Source organism: Rhinopithecus roxellana, chromosome 11, assembly GCF_007565055.1.
Source record: "Rhinopithecus roxellana isolate Shanxi Qingling chromosome 11, ASM756505v1, whole genome shotgun sequence".
Classification (NCBI taxonomy): Eukaryota; Metazoa; Chordata; class Mammalia; order Primates; family Cercopithecidae; genus Rhinopithecus; species Rhinopithecus roxellana.
Window position 1 is genome coordinate 68,395,528 of NC_044559.1, and position 8,355 is coordinate 68,403,882.

The window sequence follows — 8,355 nt, forward strand, 5'->3', positions numbered from 1 at the left end:
CTTAATTCAATTAAAAAGTAATTAAGTTCATCTACCATGATTAAATGGTTCTGCTGGAAGCAGGTTCAATCTGTTGCTAACTCCTCTAATTTTCTGACACAATGAAATGACAAAGAGAATGAAAAATGATACTCCCCAGTAAGCACTTTTAATTTTAATCAAGACTTTACTCTTTGAATTATTTTATGGCATTTTAACTGTTGAAGCTGAAACCTATGAAAGGCTAATATTTGTTTTGTGATCCTAGTATTTTCCTCTTTTTTTTGAGGAGAGAGGGGAATTATAACATTAAAATGTAATTTGAGTGAAGAAAATCTGAAATTATAGTTTTAATTTGACCCTCCAGATCGTTAAAATGACATATTGGCTGTCAGTCTTAGTTCTCAGTATATTATGAGGTTTTTTAAAGCTTTCTTAGAATACAGAAGTATTCCATTAGACAGTGAATTATGAATTGCTAAACTAAAATTCTAATTACTGGATAGCTTGCTAGTTGTATGACTGATAGAGAGAAAAAGCAAAGAGAGAGAAAGTGAGGTTTTTACTGAGGAAAAGGATATACAAATGAAAGAACAGTAATTTATACTTAATAACTAGATAATTTCAAGCAGAACAATCTTGGTTCAAATCATAGCTCTACATGTTTTATGAACATTGATGTTCCTCATTTTCCTACTTGTAATTTGAGAATTAAGAAAATTCATAAATTGTGATGGATTAAAGACCAAAGCATAGGTCTAAAACTATAAAAATCCTACAAGAAAACACAGGAAGAACTTTTCCAGACATTTATCTAGGCAAAGAATTTATGATGAAGACCTCAAAACAAATGTAACAATAACAAAAATAGGTAAGTGGGAATTAGTTAAAACTTAAAAGCTTCTGTACTGCAAAAGAAACTATCAATAGAGCAAACAGGCAACCTACAGAATGGCAGAAAATACCTGCAAATGATCTGTCCAACAAAGGCCTAACGTTCAGAATCTATAAAGAACTTGAACAATTCAAAAAGGAAAAACAACCCCATTAAAAAATACACAGACAAAGGGTATGAATAGGCGCTTCTCAAAAGAAGACATGCAAGTAACCAACAAATATATTTTAAAATGTTCCATATCTCTATTCATCAGTGAAATGCAAATCAAAACACAATGAGATACCACTTCACATTAGTCAAAAAGGCTACAGTCAAAAAGCAACGGATGTTGGCACTGAAACAGAGAAAAGGGAATGCTTAACACTGTTGATAGGAACGAAATTAGTTCAACATGTATGGAAAATAGAATGGAGATTTCTCAAATAAGTAAAAATAGAACTACAAGTTGATCCAGCAACCCCACAGCTGAGTATCTACATAAGGGAGAAGAAATCATTATAAAGAAAAGACACCTATGTTCATATGTTAATCAAAACACTATTTACAACAGCATAGTCCTGGGACCAACATAGGTGTTCATCAACAGTTATCTGGATAAAGAAAATGTGGTATATGTACACTATGGAATGGTATGCAGTCATAAAATGAATAAAATCATGTCCTCTGCAGCAACATGATTGGAGCTGGAGACCACTATGCTAACTGAATTAACTAAGAAACAGAAAGCCCAATGTCACAGGTTCTCACTTATAAGTGGAAGTGAAACAATGGGCATGCATACACATGAAGACAGAAATAACAGACACTGGAGGCTCCAAAATGGGGGAGGGTGGGAGGGGGGCAAGGGTTGAAAATTTGCCAAATGAGTACAATGTTCACTGTTTGGGTAATAGGTACACTAGAAGCCCAGTCCCCACCAGTATGGAATATACCCATGTAACAAACATGCACGTGTACCCCCTGAACTTAAAATAAAAGAAAAGCTAATTTTTACTGCAAAATAATGATTTTTAGAATCTTACCAGAGATCTGTGGATACAAAGAAATGTAAATAAACTAAACTTCAGAACACAATAAGCCTTTTATAGGAGGGAAAATATTCATGGGCTGCTCATATTCCTAGCAAAATTTTGAAAAAGAAATCTGTTAGAGGGGGACATGGCAAAATTAGGCAAACTGTTAAGAAACTTTAAACTACCATGTATAAAACTGTCATGATAGATTAGAATCCTGAGGAGGCCCATCAATAAAAAGTCTGCACCCACTTACCAATTTTTAAATTGAGTCTTCAAGTGCAGCAGAGGTGGGTAGCTGGGCCACAGCTGAGGGTTATCAGGAGACTGAAGAGAATAAGAGCTAAGAGTTATCCCCGTGAGGTGAACATGTCTTTCATGAATAGAATGTTTCCTCAGGTGGCAGGCACAAAGTAGGCGAGGTGAGTGTAATTTATCAGATGCATTTCCAAATTTCAACAAGCAATAACTGATATTGGAGCTGAAGAATCCTTCAAGCTATTACATGCCTTCAAAGAGTGTTAGATCAATGCCTTTGAAAGGCAGGGGAATGTCTGTAATCCTAGCTAATTGGGAGGCTGACGCAGGAGAGTCACTTGAACCCAGGAGGCGGACGTTGCACTGAGCTGAGATTGTGCCATTCCACTCCAGCCTGGGCAAAAAGAGCCAAACTTAGTCAAAAAAAAAAAAAAGGAAGAAAGAAAAAGAGGAAGGAAGGAAGGAAGGAAAGAAGGAAGGGAGAAAGAAAGAAAGAAAGAGAGAGAGAGAGAGAAAGAAAGAAAGAAAGAAAGGAAAGAAAGAAAGAAAGAAAGAAAGAAAGAAAGAAAGAAAGAAAGAAAGAAAGAAAGAAAGAAAGAAAGAAAGAAAGAAAGAAAGAAAGAAAGAAAGAAAGAAAGAGGAAGGAAGAAGGAAGCAGAGGAGGGCATAGGAGGAACAACAGGGCTAAAATATATTCCCTTAGATTAAAACAACCGCCCCCCCCCCAAAAAAAAGGAGGAACAAGAGAGCAAAGACCACTTTCCAGTGACCAAAACCCTGGTGTCTGGTCTGTAAAGCAGACAGAAATCTCCTACAATTCTGGAAGTAGGCATCTGAGCTGTGAAAAAGGGCAGATGTCTAGGATTTTACATGTGTTTGCTTTCTTGGCTCTACAAAACAAAACAAAACAAAACAAAACACCTGATCCTGCCTCCCAAACATATGAAGGTGGTAGTAAACTGAATCAAAATAAAGTTGCAGCAAAGTTCAGACCCTGCTCATATGCATAACAGATTGATATAGATTTCACTTTAGATGCCCAGCAGAAAACAAGGTACACCTTTTATACATAAGGTCTGGCACAAACGTGAAGATAATATGACACAAGAGAAAAAAGTGGCAATCAATCTAGAGAGAAGTGAATAGAAGCAGGATGAGAAACTACCCAAATATTAAAACTGAGCAAATATGTAATAGCTCTATAGTGGCTATGACAGAAGGCTAAAGATATAGTGAAAGGGTAGACAGCTTGCTGCAAAATGTTAAATTTCAGCAAAGACAAGGAAACTATAAGACAGAAAAAAATAAAAATACTAGAAATTTTAAACTATCGAAAACAAAGGAAAAGGAAAGCAACCCTGTGAGCCAAGAATTTCACATCAAGTAAAACTACTCTTAAAGTTATAAAGGCAAAATGAATATATCTTTAAACAGATAGAAAGTGATATAATTTGTTTCCAGCAGAATTACACTTCAAGAAAAGCTAGCAGAATTTCTTTGGTGTGAAAAGAAATGATGTCTGATTGAGTCCTGGATCTGTAGGACAAAAATGAAAACATTATTAAGAGAACATATCTGGGTTAATATAAAAATAACTGTTTAGAGCAAAAATACATCAATATTGCATCAATATATTGTGGGGTTTGGAATACACAGAAGTAAAATATAAGACAATAAGAACGAAGAGGGTGGGAAGTGAATAAGTAGAATTATATAGGTAGATGTTCCTTGTATGATTTCTCTAATAGCATATTTGAAGGTAGAATATGATAGTTCAAAAACGAATATTGTAATTTCTTCAGCAACAACTAGACAAGACTACATGAGGTATAGTTTGTGTGCGTGTGTGTGTGTGTGTGTGTGTAGAAGAGGGGAGAGAGGGAATGAGAAATAGAATACTACAAATTATGCAATTCGTCACAAAGTAAGCAGCAATAAGGAACTGAAGAATAAAAGCAGGTTGCATAAATTAAAACAAAAGCAAATAAGAAAGATTTAAAGTAATTATATCATTGATTATGTTAACTATAATGAACTCTTCAGCCTATTTCAAAGACAGAGTAAAATGATAGATTTTTTGGAAGTAAAAATGCACAAAAAGCAAGATGAAATCTTGCTATTTATAAGAAACACATTTTACTCTAAAGGCAGTTAGGATGATAGTAAATTAAATGAAAAAATAGCAACATGGAAACACTAAATATGAGATGAGACGCTAAGTATAAGATGAAAGTAAATGAAAAAACAACAACACAGAAACACTACGTATAAGCAAACCGATGTAGTTAGATTAATGTTAGATAAAATAGCTTTCAAATAAAAAGAATTCTAAAGATAGAGAGGAACATTTTATAGTGGAAATAGAAAATGTCCATTCACACCCTCCAAAAGGGAAAATAGAAAATTCTCCATGTCTGTGTACCTAAAAAAGAGATCTTCAAAACTATTAAGCAAAAATGACAGAATTCAAAAAATAAATTAGGCAAATTCACAGACTGACTTGCATATTTAAATATCCTCTCTTAGTACTTGATAGTACTTGATAGAACAAGCAGGAGAAAAATTGATAAAAGTATAAAAGTTCTCACCAAGTACATAAGTGACATTTACAGAACATTACACCCAACACCTGCAAAAAATCAATACATAACCATGATCTGGGGAAAACATTCTCAGCATGTATCAATAATCTCTTGTGGTTAGATTATATAAAGAAATCTTTCAGCTCAAGATTAAGTTCACTACCATCACAATAAACAAGGCAGAAATGATCTGGACAGTGACTTCACTAAATAAGATATAAAGATGCCCGGAAAAACCTATATGAAGATACATATAAGAATGTTCATTAAAAAGATAAACAACTAATACATGCAAATATTGGGCAAAGATTCAAACAGACTATGTAAAATAAAATATATGAATAGCATGAGAAAATGTATTCAAAATGATTAATTAGCGGGAAATTCTAATTAAACCACAATGATTACCACTTTAAACCTGCTAAAGGGGTTTCAATAAAAAAGAACAGCAACATAAAAAGTTGTCAAGATGTGGAGCAAATGAAACTCTCATAACTTGCTGATAGGTGTGCAAAATGTTACAACCACATGGCAAAACTAGCTTGTGTTTTCAAATAAAGTTAAACATACACCTATGTTATTAGGCACAAATATCACTGTTAGGTAGATATAGAGTGGTCATTGGTTTGGAAAGCTTGACCCTGGATACTTGAGTATTTGTGCTTAGGTTGATGTGGTGAACTATATAAAGATGCTGTTTTATGTTTGTAATTGCTAGTTTGAAACTTATTTGTAATGATGTGTTAGTGAATTTAATATTTTAGAATAGGTACAATATATGTTAGCTGTATTATCCAGCAATATTGAATTTTCCCATTATAAATGTTAAAAAATCAAGATTGATGAAATTCACATAAAAAGTTAAGCATAAATAGTGAGTAATCTAGCATTTTCTTAAATCAATTTGAAACTCAGAGGATGTGGTAAATGTAGATAATGAGTAAGAAAGTAGTTTATAAGTTACAGGAAGCATTAATTCATAATATGTGTTAAATATAGATTGAAATTAGTAATATGTGCATTTTACTTACAGCTACAAGGGAATGGGAATAACAAGTCATAAGTTTGAATGATCCTGCTCTACTGTAACCTAGGTCATCCCTAAATTGACTAGTTATTGGTGACAACCAGTGTGGTCCCAATCTGATTAGAGTGATATTTTCTTCAAAAAGTGACCCTCCTTGTTTTGTCCATTCCGATAATCCTCAAAGTTGAATGTCTCCTTCCAAAAATTATTACTAGATTTTCAGAAGAAAATATTTTAACTTCTACCTATGTTAACCTTATTTTATTATTTTAAAATTTATATTTTAAGTGTTATATAATGTGAATACTGTTAGGTAGAAATGTACATTTATATAACTTTAAATATAATAGTAAATATTTGTTAAATTTAAAAAATTTACAATAATGACCACTATAGATAATGTGGAAATAAATATATAATTTTTTTCTCTCAGAGAAAGTAACTATAAGCGCTTATACTACAAGTAGTGATGAGAAAATGCCCAGGGAATAAAAATAAAATGCACAGGGAATAAAAATATTTCAAAAGAATACTTTTCCAAAATATGTGCATTATTATTCTGCATTATATTAAGCTAAATAACATATTATGTATATATTATATACAAATATAAATGTATTATATATAAATAATATTTTAATATATAATATAAACATAATAAATATATTAATAAATATATATACACACACCCCATCTCATTTATAATGAGATTTATTTATTATTTACATACATATATGCACACACACCCACATATGCACATATAATTTAAAACAACAATATGTTCACACTGATTTCAAGATACAAAACCTTTCACTATAATAAACAACTCTGAGAGGTATGGGACCACTGTACAGCCATCTCCACAAATCTTATTGCTGCTTGGCAACTTCTAGAGAAAGCCAGTTATTTTAGCTGAAGTCAGCTCTTGGTTTCCAAGTCTATTTCACTCATCTGTTGGCCAAAAATGTCTAATACATTAAAGTAGCCAAGAAATCATTTCCAGCTCATAAGCCTCATTTACTCCCATAAGTAATGAGGATTCATTTACTCCCATAACTGATATGGTTCACGGAAACAAAATGTTAACATTTAGATTTAATAAGCCATCATCATCCAAAAGTCCTACTCATTTCAGGAGAGCAAAATAATATCTTATCAGACACATACAAAACAATTATAAAAAATCAGTGATTTGGAAAATATCACAGTAGTTTTACCATATGCTCCAGATTTCTAGTTATAATTTTGATAGTTTTTCCTTGGCTTTTTAATATCTTACAGATCTATTATTTCTGGACTTGTTGCCTGTCTGGATTGCAAGTCAGTGTTTTCTAGGCCTGGATGAATATCTATGTCATCTGAACAGCTTTAAAGCAATACAGTTTCACAGGGTCCGGCTCCAGAAATTATGTTTTAATCGACCTGTTTCAGGGTACAAGAAACCAAATTTTCAATAGCTTTTTATACAATTACATTTTGTGTAATATTTTTTCCAACAGGTAGATCGATCATAAATCCCTTGACTAAATATTATCTTGGATTAATTTGCTATTTCTAAAATTGAAGGAATTACTAGCTGTTATTGTGATTTTTTATTGGAAGAAAGCAGTTTAAACTATTTTAGGATGATTTAGTGGCAGTCTAACCTGGCTTCACTTGTATTGAGATTATGTCTCTGTAATTGGTGCATCAATAGTGTCAGCACCAGTATTCTCTTTCCTGCTTAATAACTGATGCTAAATTCTTCTTAGAGTCTTAGAACCGATGTTTACTTAAGGACAACAAGATTCAAGGTAAGTAAATTTTGCTCAGTTATAATGACCTGTAATTTAAAATATTAAAGAGGAGTACTCTCTGGTTACAATCCTGAATTCCAACACCCAACTCTTCTAAATACGTAATTATTTTTGTCCCAATTATGAGAAGCCAGAGATCCGAAGAAGAGAAAAGATGTTAAGTTGTCTGCCTCTGTAATAAGAATTAGATTCAGAAGTTATACCTAGGGCTTTCTTGCTGACCTGATGTAACTCTTTGCCAGCTTATGAAGAGAGTGGAAGATAACTGAAATTACTCTTATTTAGCCTAGAAAAAAACCCATACATTTCTCCCTAATTCCAGAATGTGTTTTGAATGTTTTTAGGGCACTCATGTAGACACTGAGCATCAATATCTACCTCTCAGAAGAATACACACTCCTGCTACAGCAGAGAGCTATTTACACCAAATATCAGGAGCTTTACTGTATCATTATTGAGCTGAGAAACACACTAGTCTGCTTCTACTGTACACACGAGCTGCCTTACTCAGCTGAGGCAGCCACAATAAGGAGAAAGACATAACCTAGAGACAGAACTTTGGATTGAGTTTAAATTTAAAAGGTCAGTCACCAGAGTAAATTAGAGATATCTGAAAGCAAAACTTTAATTTCAGTGTTAAAACTAGAGACATGCAAGTCACTGAAAGGGATAAAAAGATAGTAAATACGCACATGAAAATGTTCAACACCCAAAAAGTGCAAACAAAGACCATAATGGGATCTCACTACACACCTTTCAGAATTTTTTAAAAAATTATTATTATCATAATACTGCATAGTAG